The sequence below is a fragment of the Xenopus laevis genome, chromosome 3L (genome assembly GCF_017654675.1).
Source record: "Xenopus laevis strain J_2021 chromosome 3L, Xenopus_laevis_v10.1, whole genome shotgun sequence".
NCBI classification, from domain to species: Eukaryota; Metazoa; Chordata; class Amphibia; order Anura; family Pipidae; genus Xenopus; species Xenopus laevis.
Window position 1 is genome coordinate 51,405,593 of NC_054375.1, and position 12,133 is coordinate 51,417,725.

Consider the following 12,133-nt stretch of genomic DNA (forward strand, 5'->3'; position numbering starts at 1 on the left):
GTACAGGACGATACTGTGAAAAAACAAATCCTTTCAGCCCAGTAATAACTCGAATCAGGAACTGCCAATGTGCAAGCAGTATGCTTCTCAGTTATTTTATATTACAGTGGCACTAAGCAAAGATGTGTATATACCAAGTACAGAAAAAATATCCAGAGGGCCTAAAAAAATGAAATGCAATTGTGTTTCCCTAGGGGGAGCTCTTCTGGGTTGTGTCTTGTGGATGAAACATACCAAATGAGTTGACTTTAGTTGTTAGAACTGAATCTGCTCTTCCAGAAATGGTTTAAGTGCAGGAAGGCTTAACAAGAGAATGGGCACAGTATTTATAGGAAAAATTGTCAAAATGTCTAGCCCCATGTCAGATTTCAAATTTGAATATAAAAAAATCTGTTTGCTCTTTTGAGAAATGGATTTCAGTGCAGAATTCTGCTGGAACAGCACTATTAACTGATGCGTTTTGAATTTTTTTTTTTCCCCATGACAGTATCCCTTTAAGGTAACTGAAGGTGTCTCAGTGGTACTTGGCTTTTACTATTGAGTGTTATTCTTAGATCTACCAGGCAGCTGTTATCTTGTGTTAGGGAGCTGTTATCTGGTTACCTTCCCATTGTTCTGTTGTTAGACTGATGGGGGGGTTGATATCACTCCAACTTGCAGTACAGCAGTAAAGAATCACTGAAGTTTATCAGAGCACAAGTCACATGACTGGGGGCAGCTGGGAAACTGACAATATGTCTAGCCCCATGTCAGATTTCAAAATTGAATATAAAAAAAATCTGGTTGCTCTTTTGAAAAATGGATTTCAGTGCAGAATTCTGCTGGAGCAGCACTATTAACTGATGTGTTTTGGAAAAAAAACGTTTTCCCATGACAGTATCCCTTTAAGATGCTGACATGACAGTCAGTGTGCAAACATCTACAAAATGAGCTGGAAGAAAGGATTAGATTGTGAGATTACCCTAGAGCTGATTTAATATTGTAATTGGTATTATTTATCATGCTAGTGGAATTTAAATGCATATTTAAACTGGGTGTATGCAGCAGAATTAGCATGGCTCTGCTAACCTTATAATGACTAGTACATAACAAATAGAAATAGCAGCCTCAAATAGAAGCATTGTTTGATTCCGTATACACAATAGATTTGTAAATGACAGACATATATATTTATTTATAACTTAATGTGCTTATCTTTTTTTGTAGGGACGCACCAAATCCAGGATTCAGTTTGGGATTCAGCAGGATACGGATTTGGGCAAATCCAAGTGCCTGGCTGAACCAAAAGTGAATCCTTAATGGGGTGGTTCACATTTCAACTAACTTTTAGCAAGTTTCAGAATAGCCCATTCTAAGCAACTTTTCATTTTTTCTTCATTATTTATTTTTTATAGTTTTTTAATAATTTGCCTCTTTCCAGCTTTCAAATGGGGGTCACTGACACCACCTAAAAAACAAATGCTCTGTAAGGCTACAGATTTATTGTTATTTGTGCTTTTTTTTTTTTATCTGGTGTGCGGAGCTTCATCCTATCTTCTGCTTTTTTTTTTTACTCATCTTTCTATTCAGGCCCTCTCCTGAACCAGATTGGTAATATTGCAAACTAGAGAGCTGCTGAATAATAATCTTAATAACTCAAAATAATAAAAAATGAAAACCAATTGCAAATTACTAACTAAAAGTTTGGTGAAAGGTGACCCACCCCTTTAAAATCCCGTGACTCTTACACACAAACAAGGAAATTGAGATTTTTTTCTGTTCTTTTCAACCCTTCCTTGTTCTAATTTGCATATTTTTTTATATTTGGACAAATCCTTCAGGACTAATGCAAGATTCAGACCAAACCCCAAATAGTAGATTAGGTGCAGCCCTACTGTTTAAAATGACTTTGTGTATTTCTTTTCTGCTGTTGCATTTACAAATGTACCTGTTTTATGTCAAAGACAATCACTTCAACTGAAAGACAGCACCTACAATATGATATATTGCTTCAGAGTATCAGGCACACAGTACAGGTTCTGCTGGATTTACTAATATAGGCTTATGATGCATTCTCGCCTACAAGTTGACTATGGGGATCCATTAATACTGCAAGTGTAGTGAGCAAAGTGTAATTTCTAGTGCAAACAGCATGTTTTTCCCCAATATCCAGCATTTTCCTTATAATTAAAACAGTGTTGTGCTCACCAGGTAGTTTTGCACCTGATGCAATTATGGCCAGTGCATAGAAATTAACACAATTGCGCTTGCACTTTGTCTCAAATCAGACACAATTGCGTCAAATATTTTAAAAGTCACTTTGGTGTCATTGCTGGTGCTCAGGGTGCAAGTACAACCTATTGTTTAGACACAAAAATATTATTTAGACACAACAACATCATTGATGCACGGCCCTGAGGGAAAACTGGAGCTACTGTCTGGTCAGGAGGAGGCGGTAGCTCCAACGTCAATAGATGCAACTATGGAACTGACCAAGCAATTGTACAGAAGTGCAAGTACCTTCAATGCAAGTACTTTAATGAATGAGTTTTTACATACAGCTGCTTGCGGGGGAAATTTGTGCAAATGCAACTGCTCTTGTAGTCTTAAATTCCCCTTCAAATGTCTGTATTGCCTGCCCTGCACTCTCCATAGTCATCTCCCAGATGTGCTGCTGCATTGCAGACTAGTGATGGGCGAATAAATTCGGCAGGCACGAATTTGCGGCAAATTCCCGTGTTTCGCTGCCGGCGAATAAATTTGCGAATCTCTCGTGAAAATTTGCCAGTGAAAATTAGCCTGCGGCAATTACCGTTTTTCACAATTTTTTCGTGAAAACGTTTGAAATGCTCTATTTTTTCGTGAAAAGGTTTGAATTGCTCGATTTTGCGTGAAAACGTCCAAATTTCACTAATTGTTCGTGAAAACATCAGAATTTCAAGACTTTTTCGTGAACTTTATGCTTTCAAAATTTTTCGTGAATTTTTCGCCATTTCACGAATTTTGCAGGAAATTCGCGCATTTTTCGGCAAAGCGAAACGGGAGAGATTCGCCCATCATTATTGCAGACTGTTAGCAACTCTCTGTAACTCTCTGTAAAACTGCCCCATTGTGCCCTTTTTATCTTTAAAGCAGGTGTCCCAAACTTAATTACAAATGCACAAATATTCACCAGTGAACATCCTGCTTACCAGCTTTATATTCTCACATTTCTATTATGTAACGCCCAGGAATTAATGTGCACATATTTGCTTTCTAATATTACACATTAGACTTCCATGAGCAGGAGTGAAGAACATGGAACTAGATTTACCAGTTAAATATAAGTAGCCAGGCAATTCCTGTGACACACCAAACCTCCTTTCCTATTCATTGTTGTAAACTGCTTTCCATAACATTATCAGTTGCACCATTTATGATGATAACTAATCAAAAGAGGTTGCCTTTTCATTTGATAATCATTGAAGTGGGTATAATTTATATGGCTTATAAAATGCTTAAGAAATGGAAACATATTGTTACATAACATTTTGGGATCTCTCTTAAGGCTTTTCCTTGTAATGTGGTTCCTTGACTTTCCAGTGTCTATAAAATGTCAGCTTTTGTTTCACATATGGTAATACAGCATCGGACTACTTGGACATCTCCCTGTTGTAAAGGGACTATAACACAAGAGGAGGATTGTGAGGGCATAAGGAAGCTTGTGGTCAAACAATTGAGGGAGAATGTAGTCTTAAAAGTGGTTATACAGTATAATGGCCTGTTCTTAGCAGCTTTTCATTTGGTCTTCAAATTTAAATTTTTTATAGTTTCTAAATTATTTGCCTTCTTATTTTGACTCTTTCCAGCTTTCAAATGGGGCTCCCCCAGCCCCCTCAGTCAAAAAAACTATTGCTCTGTGAGACTACAATATTTTTATCATTACTTTTTTTTTACTTATCTATTCAGACCCTCTCCTATTCAACTTCCAATCTCTTGCTCAAACCACTGCTTGGTCGCTCGGTAATTTGGACCCTAGAAACCAGATGAATGCTGAAATTCCAAACCAGAGAGCAGCTGAATAAAAAGCTTAATAATTAAAACCACAAATAATAAAAAATTAAGACCAATTGCAAATTGTCTCAGAATATCAACCTCAATTTACCAAAACCAGGACCAGATCCTATTCGCTGAGAAAAACTTTTCTCATGAAAACCTCATTGAAGTCAATGGTAAGATCTGGAACTGAATAAGTAGAAGTTTTTCTCTGCAAATAGATTCTAGCCAGTAGTTTATAAAACGAATGAGCCCTTAATGGTGTTGCATTATCAAACAGAGCAAATGAACATGCACATAAGCCCTTGAATATATCACTAAACAATTAACTGGCTGAACATGACAGATTGGTGTTTAAGTATTTATGACTTCTGTGTGACTTTTGTCCCCTTATTTGGCATAACTCCTAAACAGGGTTTTTAAATGTAGGCGTTGTGAGCTGGGGCACAACTATAGAGGAAGCAGACCCTACACGCGCCTGTGTGAGTACAGCCCCATTGGAAAAAATGTAATGCGTCTATTCCTGCGCTCCCCTGCGGCTGAATGCAGAAAAACGGAACGCAGGGGAGCGCAGGTAAAAACGCTCGTCTGTAAGAGCCCTAAAAGTTAATTTAACCCCCTTAATGGTTATCAAAGTATTTGAGAAAATGTAATGCAATGGTTACAGAATTTCTTGTGAAATTTATGAGGTTTATTACAAACATGTTATTGTGGCGTTTACCCTGTAATTAGTAGCCATTAACGCTTGGAAGTAACTTTCAGTGGTGAACCTTTCCCTGTTATTAAAGGAAATGCTGACAAGTCTCATTATAGGCCAAAGGAATAAACAACTAACAATACTGGGCTTGGCTTGGGGGCATATTCTCCACCAATAACAGGTGGATTTCAGGCCAAATGTAATTGTATATGGCAAAACAATCTGGTTCATTTAAAGTGATAATTTCAAAAATGTTACATTTTTATTTTCCATGTGTCTTAAATAACAAAAGATCAGTGTTGCTGGACTTTCATAAGCTTGTTTAAAGGTGAATTTTTGTCTTTGTTATGTGTTTTATTTTCATAAACTTACTTATCCCCTCCTAAAACCCGTGTTTAATTATGACCTTCTTCTTGTAGTTTGGCCTAGTGCTTACAAGTTATTGGAGGTATATATTATGCCCCCAGGCAAAAGGGCAAGACCTATTGTCTAATTGGGCAAGACCTATTGTCTAATTGTCTAACAAATTCACCCCCCCCACACTGTGAGTCCTAAAGTACAATTTGTTTGCCTAAAACTCAAAACAAATACAGTGTACAGGTATGGAATCCATTATCTGGAAACCTGTTATGCAGTAAGGTCTGAATTATTTCTTGTAAGACTTCATTTTCAATGAATGACTGGGAATTTAGATTATCCCAATTTAGATTGATCCCAATCTAACTACTCCTTATTGAGGCAAACAGTCCTATTGGGTTTATTTAATTTTTACATTTTTTTTTTTTTTTAGTAAACAATGTTTAGAGATCCAAATTACAGGAAAAAAAACCCAGGTTCCAATCATTCTGGATAACAGGTCCCATACCTGTATAACTATATTGAGCATAGGTTTCCCCTCAACTAAGCAAATTGGTCTTTTGGTATATACTATCATGTTTAAATTTTGGATGACAGTTTTGTAGCAATCATTGACATAAAGCCAACCAATGTGTTGTTTATTAATAGGGGCGTAACTTCAGAGGCCCCCTCTGCACATAATCACGGGTAACCCATGTTTCCCCGTGATAAACTTGAATAAGGGTCTCCAAAAAGTATCATAGTCATTCACCACATAGCAGGACAAACCAAAAAATTAAATGTGTGTCCACAGCCTTAAGCTGGCCATAGAAGCAAAGATCCAATTGTACGAATCGAGCATTCGTACGATTTTCGGACCGTGTGTGGAGAGTCCCGACATTTTTCGTCCCATGTAGATCGGACAGGTTAAAAGATTTCTGTCGGCTGCTGATAATATTTCTGCATGTATTGTCGATCGTACGATTTTCAGTGTGAGACTGTCACTGTCAGACATAACTTTCGTACGATTGCTGTCAGGGGCAGAACATCATCTGATCTGTTCTTTTACTACTTTATTTGATCAGAATGGTTAGTGGCAGGTCGGGAGATGGGGAAGTCCGATCGGATCTTTGCATCTATGACCAGCTTTACGTGTTTCATGTTACAAGCACTTAGTCATAGATTCCCCCATTGCATATACCAGGAGTGTCCATACTTTACTAATGCGAGGTGTACTTTTAGGGATGCTGTCCCATTAGAATCTACATCCATAAAAGCATTATCATTCTGTTCTGTGGAAAATGTTACTTAATATTGTATTGATTTGAGAGAATTTATATTGCTATACTTAACACTAACTATTTAACTATTATGTAACCTTAACATAATTATCTGAATAAAAATTCAGACAAGCTGTTTGGTGACACAGTGTCTTGAAATCTACTGATCACCAGCTAAAGGTCTACTGGTAGATACCAATCTATCTTTTGGGCACCCCTGGCATATACCTTTAGCTCTCCTGCTCAGGATCCTGCACCGTGTATACCCACCAGGCCCCCCTGTACCCATGAGTCCCCCTTTCCCCCACGGCTGCGGGGTCTGTTTTCTCTGTAGTTACACCACTGGTTAGTAATAGCGACACTACTTTTATGTTTCATATAAATGTGATTTATTCACTCAACTGAAAACTAGATCCAGCCCTTTCTGAGCATTTGTTCATGCCAGTAATGCAAAACTTGTTTTTTAATTGAAATCCTATAGTTTTAATTCATAAAGGGATTATAATGTCAATTTGTAAGGCTTATAATATATATATATATATATATATATATATATATATATATATATATATATATATATATATATATATATATATATATATATATATATATGTTTGTGTGTGTGTGCCAGTTCTCTTGCTGCCATATCTCCTCTCTCTTCCAGTAGGCCAGGATTCTAGTTTTGCTGTTAACAGGCTTCTGATTGCAGATCTCACGTTGCATAGTAGCTCCCACCCCTCCCTCCTCATTGTAGGAATGGCAGTCCCACAGAATCCGTGTCACTCCCAGCTCCAGCTTGCAGGGAGTGCTGTCACTTGCAGAGCGTTGCTGTGTCATCGGGTGTATCATTAACCTTCCAGGGCAGCTGAAGTGAATAAAAATTAATCATAACAGGCACCATTAGGAAACCCAGGCACATACAGGTAAGGACTCTAACAAACTGGCACGTCCAAATAATAACCTGAATGTAAAGCAGTGATGTTTATATCTGCCACCTGCTACTATAGTGCGATGGTGTTTTCTGCCACTGGCACAGGAGATTGTAAACAGATTTAGCAGAACTCAGGATCTTATTTCTGCCTATTCATCTTCATGGGAAACTGACTGTGTTGTTGGTATCAGAAAGGGCTTGTGTTACTGTGGGGAGGTGTGAACAAAAGGAACTCATATGTTTGGTTACATGCACTAAGCTGTCATCATTTCCTGATTAAAATCATTTGGTATTCTAATATGGCGTCACAGCAATAATCCTAACGCTATATTGTCATCTGGGAGTGAATGGCCAGAGAAGTTGGTGCTGCGTAGCCTGAAAATCCTCTAAAATCATTGGGGCTTCTGTGGGAGATCTGATGGCTCGCTACTCACAATGCAGAAACTTTGCTTTGCAACCACGTAACACATATTTACCTTTTTATTTTTGCACAGTGAAAGAAAAGCAACTTTCTAATATACATTCATGATATGTTTTTCAGTAGCCTTATAGTTATTTGAAAACGTAATTGTTATTCAGATCTGTTTGCGCGTCTCCTAAAACAATTAGCAGAAGGCAGGTGATTAACAAGCCTGGAGGAGGAGCAGCCTCTGCTACATTGTTATTAGCAGGTCTGGAGGAAGACTGGCCTTTGCTACATTGTTATTAGCAGGTCTGGAGGAAGACTGGCCTTTGCTACATTGTTATTAGCAGGTCTGGAGGAAGACTGGCCTTTGCTACATTGTTATTAGCAGGTCTGGAGGAAGACTGGCCTTTGCTACATTGTTATTAGCAGGTCTGGAGGAAGACTGGCCTCTGCTACATTGTTATTAGCAGGTCTGGAGGAAGACTGGCCTCTGCTACATTGTTATTAGCAGGTCTGGAGGAAGACTGGCCTCTGCTACATTGTTATTAGCAGGTCTGGAGGAAGACTGGCCTTTGCTACATTGTTATTAGCAGGTCTGGAGGAAGACTGGCCTTTGCTACATTGTTATTAGCAGGTCTGGAGGAAGACTGGCCTCTGCTACATTGTTTCAAGAGTATAAACACAAGTAATTAACAAAGACAAGTTGCAGTGGCATTTTGTAATGTTGTTCCAGAGTTATCACACACATACTAATAACTTTTAAACCATTGGAATGTTTCATGAAGGTATATTGGAAAGTTGCTCAGAATTACATTTTTTTTTCCATGATGCAAACCTTCTATCCCAAAACAGTTTTTGGGTGAAGGACCCCTTTAATGATTTTTTGCCCCTCCTTCCCAGGCTTTTCTTTATGTCTGGCACCCTCTGCTATGAGCGAAATCATGTGTGTCTCTGGTTTTCCAATATTACTCCATTTCTGTAGGGCTGCACTAGGTGGGGCAGTAAGCAGAAGAGTTGCATGTTGAATGTGTTGAGTTGAATGTTGCAGCTAGCTATTGTACACGAAAATGCATACAACACCCCTATGCATAGTCAAAAAAAAGTTGGTTTTAGTTGCTAGATGCAAATAAAGATGCAATTATTATTATTATTATTATTATTAACATGTATTTAACATGTATTAACATGTCACATGACTTATTTTACTAGCTGACAGCAGAGCTGTAAAAAGGGCTTTTAAACCCAAATATAATATTTTGCAGTATGAGAGAAAATGTAAATCTCAGCATTTTTTGTTTTCTTGTAATTCCTATAATTGCTGTTTTGTTGTTATTCTCTGCACTGCTGGTTCTGAGAACATGTACCATTGGAACAATGCATTCCCACAACATCTTGCAGGTGATTAACAGGCCTATAAATAATTATCGCAGTGTGCAAGTTATTGTGGGGAATGGAGCCTTGCCTGGAGGAACTACTCCTACTTCCTCCCAACATCCCCAACTTGAAAATCAGGCTATTTCAGGTAACAGCTCTGACTGAGCCCAGTTATACCAACCCTGTCCATTATACCCAATCCCCCTGAATTCTGCACAGGCTCCTGTTGTTTCTTTGAGCATGATGATTGTATTGCTTATTGAGTTATTATATAACTAGGTATGTTTAGTTATTTTTAATGGAATGCCATCAGTCCTTAATTTAGCTTTAACAACTACACATCATTTGGAGCCCATTTGGACTGACATAATCCATGTCCTGAAGTTGTCCTTTGTTTTACCACTTCTCTTCACCAAAACAGGGCTATCAGATTGGGTGACACTGGGCAACATATTTTTCTGCTTGTTCCTAATGCCTAGACGTCTGCTTTGACCCAGTGGTAGAGAAGAAACAGAAGACACAAACCCTGTCTTGTTTAATGAACTTCCATGGGCACAATGTATCATTATTAGACATATCTTATTTGAGAAGAATAATGCTGCAGATGCACCGTAGGAAGACAGTGGTACAAGTCACCCACAGATACAATGAATATTCATGTTATATGTGGCAGCCAAGGTATAAGGATTATAATAACAGCTTAACAAGGCAGTTTCCTATTTCACATTTTCTGTCTGTACATTGCAATTAAGGAGGATTTGTAATTACATTTGTTAATGCCAACAAGGAACATGTAGAATGATATACTCTTATCTATAAAAGTTTGTCCTCACCCTAGAGATTCCTTTCTGAAATAATGAACTATAAAACCAAATAAGAGGTACTTGGATTTATTGTTCCTTTATATTGTCATTATTGGTAAAAAAAGTATTTTTTTCTTAATTTACTGTTGGAAGAAAAGGTGCCCCCCAATTCATTTATTTTCAAAATAAAACACCAACAATTTCCAACACAAACAATTGAAATAGTTGTGCACCCTGTTGGTACATGTGCTTCTCTTCAGTGGTATATGTGGATTAGAATCGCCATATCACAGAGTATCTTGCTTCAATTCACTGCACTGAGCCTGTTTTTGAATCCTGACACATGATCTAATAGTTTAATATCATATCCATTTGTAAAACAAGTCACTAAATGTGAATACTCACTATACAATACAGTCAAAGGAATTCCATGTGGTACATGGACACCATTATTATATACAGAAAATTGACTCTTTCTCCCTGGGTCAAGTTTTTAAATCACATATTTTTTTGTATTATTTAGCACTTTTACTATTATTTAATGTATCCCAATGCAGTAACCAATAGCAGCCAGTCAGAAATTAGGTTGGAACAGAATAATGCAAGCTGGGCAACTAAAATGTCAAATAGCTGCCTACAGGCTGCTAACCCAAGGGCCCCCACAGCCCTCTAGGCCCCCGCAAAATTCTCACCCAACGCCAGCCCCTTCCCCCTGCACACACCTTATACTTAACTTTTGCCATGATTTGGGGGGGGGGGGAGTTTAGCGGAGAGCGCTGCAGAAGCCAAGTGGGGATCAGGTCTGGGTTGCCAGAGCCCATGAGAGCCAGGGCCCATTGGGTTTTTTCCTGGTGTCCCTCTAGCCCAGTCCAACTTGGCCTACAGGCCTTTTTTCCCACTCACACCTTATACATACTTGTCGCAATTGGGGGAGGGCAGTAGGGAGCAATGGCAGATGGGGATCAGATCTGGGTCAGCAGGGCCCATGAAAGTCAGGGCCCACCGGGTTTTTTCCCGTTGTCCTGACGGCCCAGTTTGACCATGGCTGCCTAATTGTTTAATAGGGGTTACTGGATTACCTTTAAGAGGCAGTAATAAAAAATATTTTCCTGTTTTGGCTTTTAGTAAATTATAGGAGATTATAGGAAGGCACCAGTCCTGCTTGAGTATTGTAAAATGTGAATGGCACTTTCATTATGCTTTGTTTATCTCTGGAACTGTAGCTGGAATTTCTTGCAGAATGGCATTTCTTAGTTTATTGTAGGGACATACTGTTAAAGTAAAGAATGCGAGGAGGCAAACACCTGATTTGAGATAACAGCAGTTCATACCATTGGTATAATGGATCTGCTGTCCCTTCATGCAAGAACCTTCCCTTTCTGCCTAATATAATTTTCCCTGGTGCATCTCTTCCTTCCTCTAAAGGGCTCTCACCATTTCCTATGAATAATCTGTGGACTGGGTTTTTCCCCTTGCACTGCAACCTTTCCACATACCTGCACATACTAGTTGGGCTACTGATGCACTAGTGGGGCTACTGATGCACTGAAGCTTCTAGGTTGCACCATAAAATCTATAGAACCAAGATAGCGTCAGATATTGCTTCAGGTCTAGTAACCCACAGTTACCAACCAGATATTTGCCATCAAAGTGAAAACCAATATTTATATATTCTGATGGGTTGCTATGTGTAACGGGCCCGAAGGCACAGTAATAGTGTAGACCAAAGAGGAGACCAGACCAGGTTCGAGGTACAAGAGGGTTTATCCAAAGAATCGTCAAAATACAGGCAAATAGGTCAGACCAGGCAGAAGACAAGCAGAATCGAAGAACAGGCAGGAATCGGTACACAAGAATCAAATATAGATAATCACACCCAGGAACTCTGTAGCAGGAACCTATAGTTGGGCAAGGACTGGAAGGGGAAGTAGGTTTAAATAGTCTCTGGGTTGGCGCCAAATTTTGACGCGCTTGCGTCAGACGCAGACGCCAGCGTCCTCACGCTGACGTCTTGACGCCGGCGCCCGATTCTGACGCCGGCGTCCGTTCCGTCGCCGACGACCAATCCGGGAGTGGGAAGAAGGTGAGGTCATAGAGCTGTGCCCAGCAGGAGCCATATGGTGAGGCAGGTGGTCGCCATCTTGGACGCCATCTTGGACGCCATCTTGACGACCTGAGGTAGATTCCATTACAGTACCCCCCTCCTTAGGGGGGGCCTCAGGACCACCGAGTCTAGGGGAGAGAGGGAATAGTTTATGGAATCTACGAACCAAGATGGGCGCATGGACATCT

At 39.3% G+C, this 12,133-nt stretch overlaps 1 protein-coding gene across 2 annotated transcripts in view; it reads left to right on the forward strand.

The window, feature by feature from the left end:
- arhgef37.L (Rho guanine nucleotide exchange factor 37 L homeolog) overlaps positions 1 to 12,133 on the forward strand; it is a 49,480-nt gene that overhangs the window by 369 nt on the left and 36,978 nt on the right. Inside the window, exon 1 of one of the 2 annotated variants that reach the window (XM_041586212.1) lies at positions 7,069 to 7,250. The exons of the other annotated variant lie outside the window; for it this stretch is intronic. The gene's annotated coding sequence lies outside the window, so the exon portion shown is untranslated. Of the gene's footprint in view, positions 1 to 7,068; positions 7,251 to 12,133 lie in introns of those variants that run through there. 2 annotated transcript variants of the gene reach the window in all.